The 13,749-nt window shown below is 38.8% G+C and overlaps 1 protein-coding gene across 11 annotated transcripts in view; it reads right to left on the bottom strand.

The window, feature by feature from the left end:
* Nucleotides 1-13,749, bottom strand: part of R3HDM1 (R3H domain containing 1) — a 188,304-nt gene that overhangs the window by 115,549 nt on the left and 59,006 nt on the right. The window lies entirely within an intron of this gene.

Below are 13,749 nucleotides of genomic sequence, written 5' to 3'. Positions count from 1 at the left end.
TAGTTTCATTTAAAACTTTTTTGGTGCAAGTGACTACATCACAGCAAAAAAACACGCTAAAAATCCTATATAGCTCTTCCATCTTCCTTTGACAATTATGTTGTCAATAAACAGAACAGCACAATTTTAAGGTGAAACAACTGAGCATAATGAGGTCTAAGTACCAAGAGATACAATACTAATACTGCCGAGCATGCATCATCGAAGAATTCACATCTTATACTAACTCTTCAAAAAACAATTTTGAAAGGGAATTATTTAGAACCCTGATACAGATACACATTAGTTTTCACATCTCAATGTCACTCTGACTACAGGATAACGGAAAAGGAGGTATCATAAACAAATGTCAAAATTGTTTTTAACTGACATTGTCATCTCAATATGACCAAGGTTTCTAGGCCACTAAATCAAATGGCTAGGCGTAAAAAAAAAAAAAAAAAAAAAAAAATCCACCCAAAACAAACCAAAAAATACTTAAATATAATTTTTTCTCATTAAAAAATTTTTCTCTCATAAAATGGTAGACACAAGATGGCAGCACTCACTAAGCAGCCAAATTCTTTGTGTCCCTGCAGACTTTGGGATTTAGTCATGAATCCTTTAAAATCAAAATTCTAAAGCAGCATGGCTGTAATCCATTTAAGAAATGAATAAGGCATCACTAAGGTAATAGCTGCAAGGGGTAATGAGGAAGAGGCACAATGTGAAAAGGTGAACGTGAGGATCAGAAGATCCTCTGAGGACCTGTGCAACCTTAGGGACCACCGAGTCCAATCATATAATTTACCATGCAAGTAATTAGCGCCCAGGAGTATAATAAAATGACTTGTCCAAAGTCATACAACCAATCTGTAAGACCAATACTTGCTAATAAGCCACACCACTGACAACAGATTAATGAATGCTGCTGAACCAAATGGCCAGTTATTGCCTGGGAAGAAGACAATTGGTATAATAGAAAGATCAAATGCATTAGCCTTAGACCTGAGTTTAAATCCCAGCGCTGCCAGTTAAAACCTCGGTAAACGGCTTAATCTCTCTGAGTCACAATTTTCTAAACTGTAAAGTGGGGAAAAGATACTTAGCTGATAAACTGTTAGAAGAACTGAATGGCTTAAATGTAAAGCACTCGCCACAGCCTCTCTTACACAGTGGGCGCTCCAAAAATGTTAGCTTCCTTTCATGGCCAGAACCGCCCTAGGGCAACAACTGGCTGAGGCTTAGTAGGCTGTGTCCTGGCTACACCCTGCATGACGGGAGACTGACAGCAGGCCCACCACGGGTGCGCAGGGGCTTTGCACACCTCAGGCCTCCTCGTGCATGTACCCTACAAAGCTCAGCAGAGGAGAAGGATGAGCGTTTGTGTGGATGCGCGTTGTTACCGGAGGGAATGCAACAGCCTCAAGGGGCTCTCACTAGCCCCTTCTCATTTAACATCCAAAATTCACATAAGCTTTGCATTCTTCTCATGAATATTAATGTATTTGTCTTAAATACAAATGTTTTCCTCTCTAAATCTTCAAGCAAAAGAGGTATTCCAGATTTCTGGTATTCGCTAAAACAAAATCCCTTTTATCTTGGCACAAAGCCTACACACTTCTGGGGTTACCTAAGGCTGTGTGGACATGTAGGCGTCAAGTACATAAAGGCACAGACACATCATATTACATCTCTGCCACAACACTTAGGAGTGAATTAAATGCACCATCCTAATGTAATAAATAGTTATACAGTAAGTCAAAGTGATTAAGGAACTTAAATGAATCTGGTTGGTTTCTACAACAGAAAGACAACTTAAGAGAAAAAAAAAAGTTGGCATTTATTAAGTGCATATATCTGAGTACCTACAGTTACTGATATTTAAAAAGTTTCTCAGACTCTGTTTCAACCTAAAAGAGATGGATATACATGCTCAAAATTCATACTCAACTTTGAAAAAACATTCTTCCATTCGGTAACATGTTACTTATTAGGGACATACCAGAGATTTGATTACATACAATTTCTGTGCTACCAGGTAGCCAGCAAAAGAGAAATGCCACATGTATGTATGTAGACATAATAAAATCTTCAGAACCGTAGGCACAAAAAGGTTGGCACCCCCTCAGCACCATAAGCAAAAGGGAATTAAAGGGAAAACTAAAGATTATAATCTAAAAAAAGTAAAACTGGGCTTCCCTGGTGGCGCAGTGGTTGAGAGTCCGCCTGCCGATGCAGGGGACACGGGTTCGTGCCCCGGTCCGGGAAGATCCCACATGCCGCGGAGCGGCTGGGCCCGTGAGCCATGGCCGCTGAGCCTGTGCGTCCGGAGCCTGTGCTCCGCAACGGGAGAGGCCACGACAGTGAGAGGCCCACGTACCGCAAAAAAAAAAAAAAAAAAAAAGTCAAACTATAAAAGTACAGGAAATATAGGAAATATTTTATAATTACTGGGTGAAAGAGTCCTTCCCAAACATGATGTAAAAATCTAGACGCTATCAAAGAAAAATATTAACAAAACTTACAATGACGTTTTAATATATTTCTGTACAACAAAAATATGAGATTAAAAGGCAAATGATGTAATAAAAAAATATTTCCAACACAAAAGTGCCAAAATCTGTAAACAAGGTCTTAAAATCAAAGAGAAAAGGAGAGAGAAATGGGAACTGCAATTTACAAAAGAAATACAAATAACTACCACCCAAACTACTCATAAATAGCTCACGATGTGCAGGTACTGTTCTAACACCTTTCATAATTAATTCATTTAAAGCTCACAGTAATTCTAGAAAGTAGGTTCTATTAATATCCCTGTCTTACAGATTAGGAAACTAAAGCATGGAGCAATTCATTTGTCCAAGTTCAAATAAGTCACATAGCTGGTAAGAGTGGGATATGAAGCAGGATATGGACTGGGGCAGACAGGTGCTCCACTGTAAGCTCTTACCCACGGTGCTGTATCATCATTCAGGTGTACCAAGAAGAGGAGCAATTTGGGATTATAGAGCATCTTTATTTCAAAAATACTTAGAACGTGTGGTAACTTGGTAACGTGTTCAAGACAGAAAGTAGTAAACTTAATCCTTTTCACATAGATAGGAGCTATGTACTACTGACTTCTTATCCATCGTCAGTCAGGCTAATCACTACTGAGTTATCAGAACTGTCAGGTAATCATCCACTTTCTCTTATTCTCTCCATCTCTTGTGATCTTAAGTATTAAACTACGTAAACTTGACTAGCAATAAGGATTCAATCTGTGGCAAAGGAACAACATGAACCCTAGGAGCTTACAAACGATAACTATGCATAGTTAAGTTCCTTCCTCCAGGTAACAAAGCAGGGCAGAATTAGGATCAACATTTGGAAAGTATATGCAGTCCATGAATGAATAGTTTCTCCACTGAAAATGTCAGATACAATTTTCGGCAATAAAAATGAAACACTGATACTGCTAATTCAAAGGATCACCTTATTCTGCCTATGGCCTAATATTTGGTTCTATAGCACAAAAGAATTGAAGAATTAAGCCATCAAAAATAATATTCTAATATTATTAGAATAAATATTCTAATTTCACACAATGAAAACCACTTTACTCTAGATAAAACATAAAAAAATTTATTTAAGGGAATTCCCTGGTGGTCCAGTGTTTAGGACTCTGCACTTCCAGTGCCAGGGGCCTGGGTTTGATCCCTGGTAAGGGAACTAAGATCCCACAAGCTGCACGGCACACACACACACACACACACACACACACACACACACACACAAAGTTAAATTTCTTGGGGGGAGGAAAGAAATGTGGCCCTACAGGTAAACACACACACACACACACACACACACACACACACACACACACACACACACACACACACACACACACACAGTTAAATTTCTTGGGGGGAGGAAAGAAATGTGGCCCTACAGGTAAAAAAAAAAAAAAACAAAAAAAACGAGTTCTCTTCACATGAATATTGGGGTGGGGGGGAGAGTCACATCACTGAAGTTACCTGAACAGAATTTGGAAAAGCACACAGCATTGATCTTCCCTTATTCAATGTCATTTCATTAGATCGACACAATGCTGTATTTCTTGCCTTAGAGAAAAAATGTAATCAGGCGGGCGCATTTATAAAATAAACCAAACGCACAAAACCAACACACAGCTTCTCCTAAGGTTATAAATTGACACAACCAATTGGCTAATGGCCTCTAGGGAGAAAGGTAAAAAACCCCCCACTGCTTATGCTCTACTTAGAAATAGTGGAAATTCACATTCTGAGTCAATCACTTGTCAGTTACTTCAACAAGAATACAAGCAGCAACATTTCAAAATGCTAAATGTCTATGTGATTTATAAACAGTTGCTGTCATCCAATAAAAGTTTACTGAGTAACCTCAGAAAGTAGTCTAGCTGCAGTAAGTATTAGCTATACTATTTAAAATGACCAAAAGAGAAAAGAACTACCTTGACCTGAAAGAGCTTGTTAAACCCAAATGAGGAGGTTAATAATGACACTTACCAACAAATACATAAAATAATTTTAAGAGGATATTTAAAAAGAGAAGAAAAGGCTTGCTAAGTTTAAAGACTGGGAGGGAATAATTTATTGGTGGAGTCCTACCATATTATCAGACAAATTACTTTTATGGAAAAAGTTATATGGCGATGTAAGGTGTTACACAAATTCATTGCATTCTGAGTAGAAAAATGGAGAAGGAAAAAGAAGCCCATTTAATGGAAATAGAGCATATGAACTGAGGTTGAGGACAAAAAAATGTGATGATAGCTAGAGTTGGCAGGGCATGGTGAATGGAAACTCTCAAACACTGTGAGTTCACATTAGTAAACAATTTGTAATAACGAAGTTTAAATTCCTCCTATCCTGTGCCCAACAGATCCACTTCTGGATCTACACAGTGAAGAGACTCATACACGTACATGAGCAGACGTACAAAAATATTCACTGAATTGTTTTATTTTAAAGGATGGGAAAGACCAAATGTCTACCAATAGGGAAACTGATTAAAATAAAAAGCTTAACAACTATGGTATACTCATATTGAACGACACGCTAAAACAATTAAAATGAATGAACTAAAGGTGTATCAATACAAGTCCCCCAAAGAATGTTAGACTGTTTAGTGAAAAAGCAGAATGATCTCTATAATACAGTGCAACTTAGGTAAAAATTTTAAAACCACACAATCATGAATGGGAAGGATACACACCTATTTCATGTTAGTAATTCTATCTGGAGAAAGATGGGTTTCTGGTGAGATAGGAAAGGGGTTTTAACCATGTCTTTATTATTTTATTTCTTAAAGAAAAAAATCTGTAGCAAACACAACAAAAGGTTAACATTTGCTAATTCTGAATAGTAGATACTGAATGTTTGTTATAATCAAGTACTGAATTTTTTTTTTTTTGGTCTTGACATTTTTTTCATTAAAAATGCTCCAACAACAGGAGAATAACATCAAAGGGTGGATGTATTTGAAGTTGAGAAGTTTAGTATTGATCTCATAAGGGACAGAAAGCCTGAATAATAGAGTAGCATATTTTAAGAGAAGCCATGGAGAATTATTTTAGCTACAATATAGATGGACTCTGTTCTAGCAGGTAAAATGTTATGAGAATTGTGATGGAAAGTGACTACAGAGTTTATAGACAAAGAATTAAGAGGTGAAGGCTGAAAAGGGAAAAGGAGATTTCATTCATTCATTCTGATCGTTTGGTTGGTTGCTCTAAATGCTGAGGATATAACAGTGAGCTAGGCAGGCAGGATCCTCAGTACTCACAGTGTTTACATTCTACTGCAGAAACAAAATAAAAAAGACAATTACTGATTGTGATATGTGTGTTAAAACCAATAATATTAACAACAAACTCTTAAATAGCTACTTATTATTGATGAAGCACTATTCCCAATGCTTTAACTGTATTATTGATATTTCATATAATCCTTATAACTACCCTTCAGGTAGGTGCTCTTACTATCTTCATTTTACAAACGAGGAAGCTGAGGCAGAGAAAAATCAAGCAGCTTGCCCAAGGTTGCATGACTATTAAGTGGCAGAGTTAGGATCTGAATTCAGGTAGTCTGGCTCCAGAGCCCCTGCTGTTAGCCACTACCTATATATACTGCCTCTAGAAATGAAGAGGTTGATATAACAAAGTAATTAACTGGGGGAAGCCAACTAGATACAGGGGTGGTCAGGGGAAAGTTTACGGATGCGACAGAATAGTTATGACAGGATACAATAAAGGTGTAGGTGTGCTTCCTACCCACTAACAGGAAACATAGGAGGGGGAAAAAGAGGATTTGGTGCAGAACAATAATTTCATTTTTGTATACAGTAAATTTCAGGTACCTTCAGGACATTCAGGTGGAGAAATCTAACCGGGAGTTGGATGATCAGGTGCTAAGGACAGAAGGCAGGGCTGATGCTATTTACTGGGTAGAATCGCTGTAGAGATGGAAGCTTTGAATTATCAACCTAGATGAAGTTGCTGAGAAACCACAGTAAGAAAATTAGTGGCCTTGAGATAGAATCCCTGGGGAATACCAAACCTTTAGGAGGTAAGCGGGAAGGAGTCTACTGGATTTGGTAATCAGGTTAGCAGGAGATGCAAAGTTAGGGGAAGGCTGTCAGGATAGAAAGCGTGTAACAAAGAGAAGAGGCCACTAGAGAAAGGATGGAGAGAGGCTGGAGGCTTAAAAGGCAAAAAGGGTGAGAATAAGAAGGAAAATCTGAAGTGGAAAGAAATGAAGAATTGGGGTCACAAGCACAAATGAAGAGATAAGCCTTACAAGTATTCACTGTCCCTAGAAACTGAAGGGAATGTGACAGGAAACTGAGGGAATTCATATCTAATATAAACACTTTCTCTATTTTACCTAGAACATTAATTTGCTAAAAGTGAGGAAGTTGGGACAGCCGTGGAGTTTTGGAGGAATGATGGGTGAGGATAAATATTGGAGTGAGTCCGTAGGGGGGGCTCATTACTGCTGACTCCAATATCCAGAACTGTTTAGGCACAGTCCTTCCAGGGGGAAGTCTGTAGATGACAAGACTGGAGGTTTCTGAGATTCTTTAACTGAAGTCAGTGCAATGGAAGTAACTGAAACGAAACAGCTCAGGTCCTACTTGGCTACTGGACAGGCTAATGTCCTTTCACAGCCATTTCCAGATCTGACGTTTTATCACCGTATATACAGTGCGTAAGAAGCCAAATCAAAACGTAAAAAGTTGGATGTTAGGTATGCTAGAGCCCCAAAAGAAGTCTTTCCATATTTTTATGTAGTGGGGTTCTAGTCTGAGCTGAAGCAGAAGCTAAAGGAAGTGTTTCCATTAGAGAACCAAAGCAGGGGAGAAGGGGGAGACAAACAGCTCGTGGTGCGCAAGCGATCGAGGCAAGTACATTAGATTCCAGTGAATATGGCACCCTGAAGACTAATTATATTAGGGAGCTCTAGGAGACAGAACTTTTGGCAGGGACACGAGCAAATTTATGGCAAGCACTAGCAAAAGTGGCAGTGAGCCATGGGCCAGAGAAGGACAAAATTGAAAGAGCATGGAAGGGCTGTTCAGGAGCTAACGAGATAACCTGGAGAATTCTGGGACAACTTGGTGAGATTCGGAAGGTGTTTAGATATTGGCAGATGAAGGTAAGAGACAATGCAATAAAGTCTGGGCCATTAATGTAACTCTGCACCTGAAGGCTTTATAAGTTACCTCCTAATAGAGTGCTAGTGGGGGGGAAATGTATTTTGCCTTAACTCTAAACCTATCATGGACCATACCGGGAGCTCCCTACGTATATGTTAAATGCACGACTGAAATAAATAAATCAGGCTGTGATAAGATCTCTTGGCACATAATAAGATTCCCTTTAAAGACCACGTGGAAGAAAAAAGATTGGTCTTACCATCTGGTTGTGCTTTGGGAAATAAAGAACATTCAAAGGTTTAGTCTTCTGGAAACTGAGCACAGATAATGAGGATGTGAGAGGAGAAATTAAGATAATGGGCATGTATGAAGACAGAATATAGATTTTTGTTCCATATTGAGTTTGAATTGATTATAATTCATTCTTTACACAGTATATTATCTACTTGGAGATGCTTTTAAGCTATGGAACCAGCTAAAGGGAGCTATTTAAAGGGAGCTACATCTGTTTTTTTTTTTAAGTTTTTTATTTTTAAATTTATTTGTTTTTTTATTTTTGGCTGTGTTGGGTCCTTGTTGCCACACGCAGGCTCTCTCTAGCTATGGCGGGGGCTACTCTTTGTTGCGGTGCGCAGGGTCCCCAATGTCGTGCTCCTCTTGTTGCGGAGCATGGGCTCCAGGCGCGCGGGCTTCAGTAGTTGTGGCTTGCGGGCTTAGCCGCTCCTTGGCATGCAGGATCCTTCCGGGCCAGGGCTCGATCCCGCGTTCCCTGCATTGGCAGGCGGACTCCCAACCACTGTGCCACCAGGGAAGCCCAAAACATCTGTTTATTCAGCCTTGACTTCAGAGTTATCTCTTATAATAACGAGAACCAGACAAGTAAATTATTTCCCTAATAAAGAACACCAAAGACACTATCAACAGTTAGAAAATAAAATATTGTGTAGTAAAGCATTTGGCTGGCCTTTGTCCCCAGTTCCTGGGAGGTAGTTTCTAAATTCTTGGAATTTTGGGTAATTCCCTGGCCGTCCCGTGGTTAGGACTCAGTGCTTTCACTGCCTTGGCCTGGGTTCAACCCCTGGTCGGGGAACTAAGATCTCAAAAACCATGTGGCAACAGCCAAAAAATAAATAAATTTGAATTCTTGGAATTTTTGGAGTGAAGGGAATACTGATGGTGGGTCCTGATATTTTATGCTAATGAGGTAACTTATAGTGGGGCCACTACATAATTTATGCTAATGAGATGACTCAGGATGGGGATTGGCCACACCTGAGAGACTAACCATGTGATTAGAAAGTTGGGGCTCTGAGCCAACATATGATATCAGCATGACCTCTGGGAAGGGAAGGGGGGTGAGAGATTGAGTTCATCTGACTGGCCAATGATTCAATCAACCATGCCTAAGTAACGAAACACTAATAAAAACTCTGAATGCTGAAGCTTGGGGTGAGCTTCCCAAACTGCAATATTCTGTCACATATCTCTGTACTGGGAGGGTAATACATCCTACCTCCATGGAGAGAGGAAAAGGGAAGCTCTGCATTAGGGATCCTCCCAGACTTTGCCCTATGTATCTCTCCTTTTGGCTGGTTCTGATTTGTATTCTTTACAATAAAACTGTAGTCGTAAGTACAGCGCTTTCCTGAGTTCTATGTCATTCTAGTGAATTTTTCAAACCTGAAGGGGTAACGGGAACCTTCGAATTTGTAGCCAGTTGGTCAGAAGTGAGGGTAGACTTATGGAGGACCGTGCCCTTAACCTGTGAAGCTTGGCCTAACCCTGGGTTACTTAGCGTCACAAGCCATTGCAGTTATCAACCTTTTGCATAGTCTAGTCTCATTCATTACATTCTTGCTAATGTATTTTGTGCTAGGTTATGATAATTTTGTGCTACAGATATGATAATGTCTGTCGTTTACAGTTCATGAATGAAAGTGAATATCATGAGCATAATCCTAGTTTATTCAGCCATTCCTAATGCCATCAATGAGAAGGCATATCTTTTTTTTTTTTTTTTTTTGCGGTACGCGGGCCTCACTGTTGTGGTCTCTCCCGTTGCGGAGCACAGGCTCCAGACGCGCAGGCTCAGCGGCCATGGCTTACGGGCCTAGCCACTCCGTGGCATGTGGGATCCTCCCGGACCAGGGCATGAACCCGTGTCCCCTGCATCGTCAGGCGGACTCTCAACCACTGCGCCACCAGGGAAGCCTGAGAAGACATATCTTTATACAGACTGTGGCAAGTCCTAGGCCATTCTATCAGAAGCGTTCTGTCTTTATGGTATTTTAGCTAGACTCTGATGTGGTGTTCCCTTTACTCCTTCAGAACTCTATATTTCACTTGATTTTTTTTTCCTCTGTACTACAAATATAACTAAATGAATTTATCTCTACGTACTTTTTATCCATGACTAGCATTTCATTCTTATCACAGGATCACAATGGAAATTCTTTGCGGGCCTTTAAAGTATTAAGCTCTGTCATCAAAGAGTCTTAGCAAAATTCATGCTGGGCTCCTGGCACATTTATCTAATCCACCCGAAGGTTCTTTGATGGCTTAATGTATTTCATGTGAAACTTCATTTTCTCTAGCATTTGAATCACTAGGTCTAACATGACCCATTTCCTCCTTATGACAAAAATGTTTCCTTTACAGGATTTTAATTTAGGTTACAATTGGCAGACATTATAACTACTAATGTGCCACTCTTCACTTCTTCAACTGCCAACTACATTCTTTCTAACAAAGGATCACAACCCTCTTTCAAGAAAGCACCTAGGGATTTTGTTCAGGGGAAAAAGGCTCAAAAATGTTTTATTTCTTTTCAGTCAGAGCATTTCATAGTCAGTAAAAATAGCTTAAAAACAGCTTGAGGTAGAACAGGTGTTGTCTTTCAGTGGCCATCATCTACCTTCATACTCTATAAAAGGATGTGTACAACAAAGTGCAAACACTATTATAGCTTGAAGATGCTGCTGCTAGGCATGTGTGAACACCGCTGAGAACCTCCCAGTCTCTAGAAATTCACACTATCCACTATACTTGTACAGTGAGCAGATATAACTTCTCTTTAAGGTACCTAAGGTTCTGTCCAATTTAGTTGGTTCAACTTCCTATGGCTGTGCACAAAATGAATAGATCCAGTCTAATACGTTTCACATTGAATTTTTTAATGGCTTGCTTTCATTATTCCTTAAGCTATGTCCACTACATCATACTTTTTTAGCAGTTATTAATATTTAATAAGTTCTTTTGCTTTCTTTACAGTTGTGTCACTGGAATTCAATGGGGGCATTCGGTCTACAATTTTTGTTGTCATTCATTTTCTACCTGTTAAAAGAAGTTGTGGGTTAAAAGAAGTTGTGGTTTAGCTAGCACTTTCAAAGTACTGAGATAATAAAACATTCTGCTATCTCTCTCTGGTGATCCTATATTATAGCCTGACATCAGATGTGCTTGGTAATCAGCATTGCATATGTTCAAACTCCTTGAAAAAAACAAAACAAAACAAATGGTGTGTGATTTTTGTGGAAGTGCCTGTTGTTGAAAAAGGAAATCATATACTCTTCTGAGTATTTGAAAATAAAGGAAGAGAGAAGATGTCAAATCAGCATAGTAGATTAAATAATGATTTACAGATACCATAAAGCAGTAATTCTTTTTTTTAAAACATCTTTATTGGAGTATAATTGCTTTACAATGGTGTGTTAGTTTCAAAGCAGTAATTCTTAATTATTTTTAGACCATAAAAGGATCCTGCTTGAGAAACTTATTAAACCCAAGGATCCTTTCTGCAGAGATGCAGCACTCAGGGACGTGTATGTCCACAGATATTTGATTTGGTTTTAGGAGTTTTTTTTGGTTGTCTAGAAGCACATACATAAAGCCTAGTTAGCAACTGTTGTTTTATATTTTATATATGCATGTTACATACAACATTTTTATATGTGTGTCATATATGAAATATAAAACAAGGGTTGTTAATTAAGATTCATGTATAGGCTCTGGAGAAACACACACACATATCCACACATGCACATGTATATCCACACACATACACACACATATATATATTTTACACAAACTTGTAATTTTCAAGTGAGAAGGTGGGGCTGGATCGAGAGATATTAATTGGTCTTCAAGCTTTTCTCTAGTTACTAAAGTACACCTGTGGAACTCTAGGGCTTAGAGGAACTTAATTGAGAAAAATCATTATATTAACTCTATTAAAGATATTTTATATCAATCAGAAGAATGGGGGTTGCTCAGCTATGGAGGTGTGACAAGACGATTTGCAGAGACTCTGTTTTTGTTTTTGGTTCTATTTCACTCCTACCCCATGCCCCACACAACCAGGAGTCTGATCATGTAGTATAGAGGAGAACTATGACAATCAGTAGAGGCACCAAAAGGATGTAGAGAAGTGCTACATAATTTCACAGGAGGGAGGGTTATACATGAAAATGACGTTTAACTCAGCTCTGAAAAAGAATTTCATTTTATACATCTTTCTTTGTTTCTTAAACATATATAACTTGTTAATTGCAAATTTAATTGTGTTCCCTGATAGCTCTATGTGAGTTATACAAAACCACAGTGCCATTAAGACATACTATGCCTTCATCAACTTGCTGTCTTAATCTATTTTACAAAACAAAAACAATATGATGACAGTTGCTAGGTTTGTGATTATGTAATAGGTAAATGCTAAGTGAATTTCTGTTCCTCAAACTATTTTAAATACAGAGATAGATACAAGGCACAAAATCTTGAGAAAAACATTTTTTAAATGTTAAAAATCTTTAAAAAATATACATGGGACTTCTCTAGTATTTTTGCTATTTCCTGTGACTCTTCAATTATTTCAAAATAAAAAGTTAAAAATCCCAACATATATCCCCTGTAACACATTTGGAAAATACAGAATGGTATATTTAAAAAAAAAAAAGCCATATAGGTATAAAAAAATACAAGTTTACCTATAACCTGGAACACAATTATGAAGTAGATATTGTCTTAAGAATCTTGAAAAGTGAAAATTCTAAAACTGCTTTCTAAAACAGGAAAATTAGTAGAAAAATCATTTAAGAGAAAAAGAATTCCCTTTAACAGTCTAAAATGTGTATCTTTGGAAGGAAAAATATTTTAAATGACAATTTCAATATGTGATCATTTCAATCCATTTACAAGGCCCGAAACATAAATTTTTAAAAATTAAAGACATTGAGCAAAGGGTAACATCTGTTTATTTAAAATATATTTAATTATTACTCAATAGTTTCTTTTAGTAAGTGCAGAGTTTAACATAAATTAAAATGCAACCAGTAACTGCTATTAAATAACCAAAAAACATTTAAAGTCAAGTGCAAATTTGGTTCCAATGATAACTGAAAGCCTGTACGACAATGAAAATTTGGAGGGTGCATGTGTGTGAGTGAAGCTTGGACGGGAACGAGAAAGACCTGGGGGTAGGGTGGAAAAGGGAGCAAAATGCCAAGAGGGAGAGAGAAATGGAGGCAGAAAGACTAACAGAACAGCAGCAAGAAGACTGGAGGCACAAACAGGGACAGAGAGGCAGGGAGAAGGCAAGGCACGGAGGAGTAAAAGGAGGGTGAGACAGGAGAAGGAAGGGGTGAGGGACAGACAGAAAGATGGAGGAAGGGGCACAGTGGAGGGCATATCAGAGACAAAGGGAGAAAGATGGACAAGATTAACAGAGAGGGAGAGGGAGAGATAGAGACAGAGAGGGGGAAAGGGAGAGGCAGATGCAGAGACAGCTGGGCAGTGAGAGGGAGACACCCACAGAGAGAGGGAGATACCAGGGAGAGGGAGAGAGTGAGGTGAGCAGAAAAGGAAAGACAGACAGACAGACAGAGAGACTGATTCAGTCAGAGCGCGAGAGGGACTCTGAGACTCCAGGTAGCAATGACAGAAAGGGAAACGACTGAGACAAAGTGGGAAAGACCAACAGGCCAGTGGAGGGAGACACAGGGAGAGAAGAGACAGACAGCAAGGGAGACGAACACTCCGAAACACACACACACACACACACACACACACACACACACACACACCCTGTGCGGG

Source organism: Physeter macrocephalus, chromosome 2, assembly GCF_002837175.3.
Source record: "Physeter macrocephalus isolate SW-GA chromosome 2, ASM283717v5, whole genome shotgun sequence".
Classification (NCBI taxonomy): domain Eukaryota; kingdom Metazoa; phylum Chordata; class Mammalia; order Artiodactyla; family Physeteridae; genus Physeter; species Physeter macrocephalus.
The sequence above is the reverse complement of the archived record's forward strand: the minus strand, read 5'-3'. Positions and strand labels throughout refer to the sequence as shown.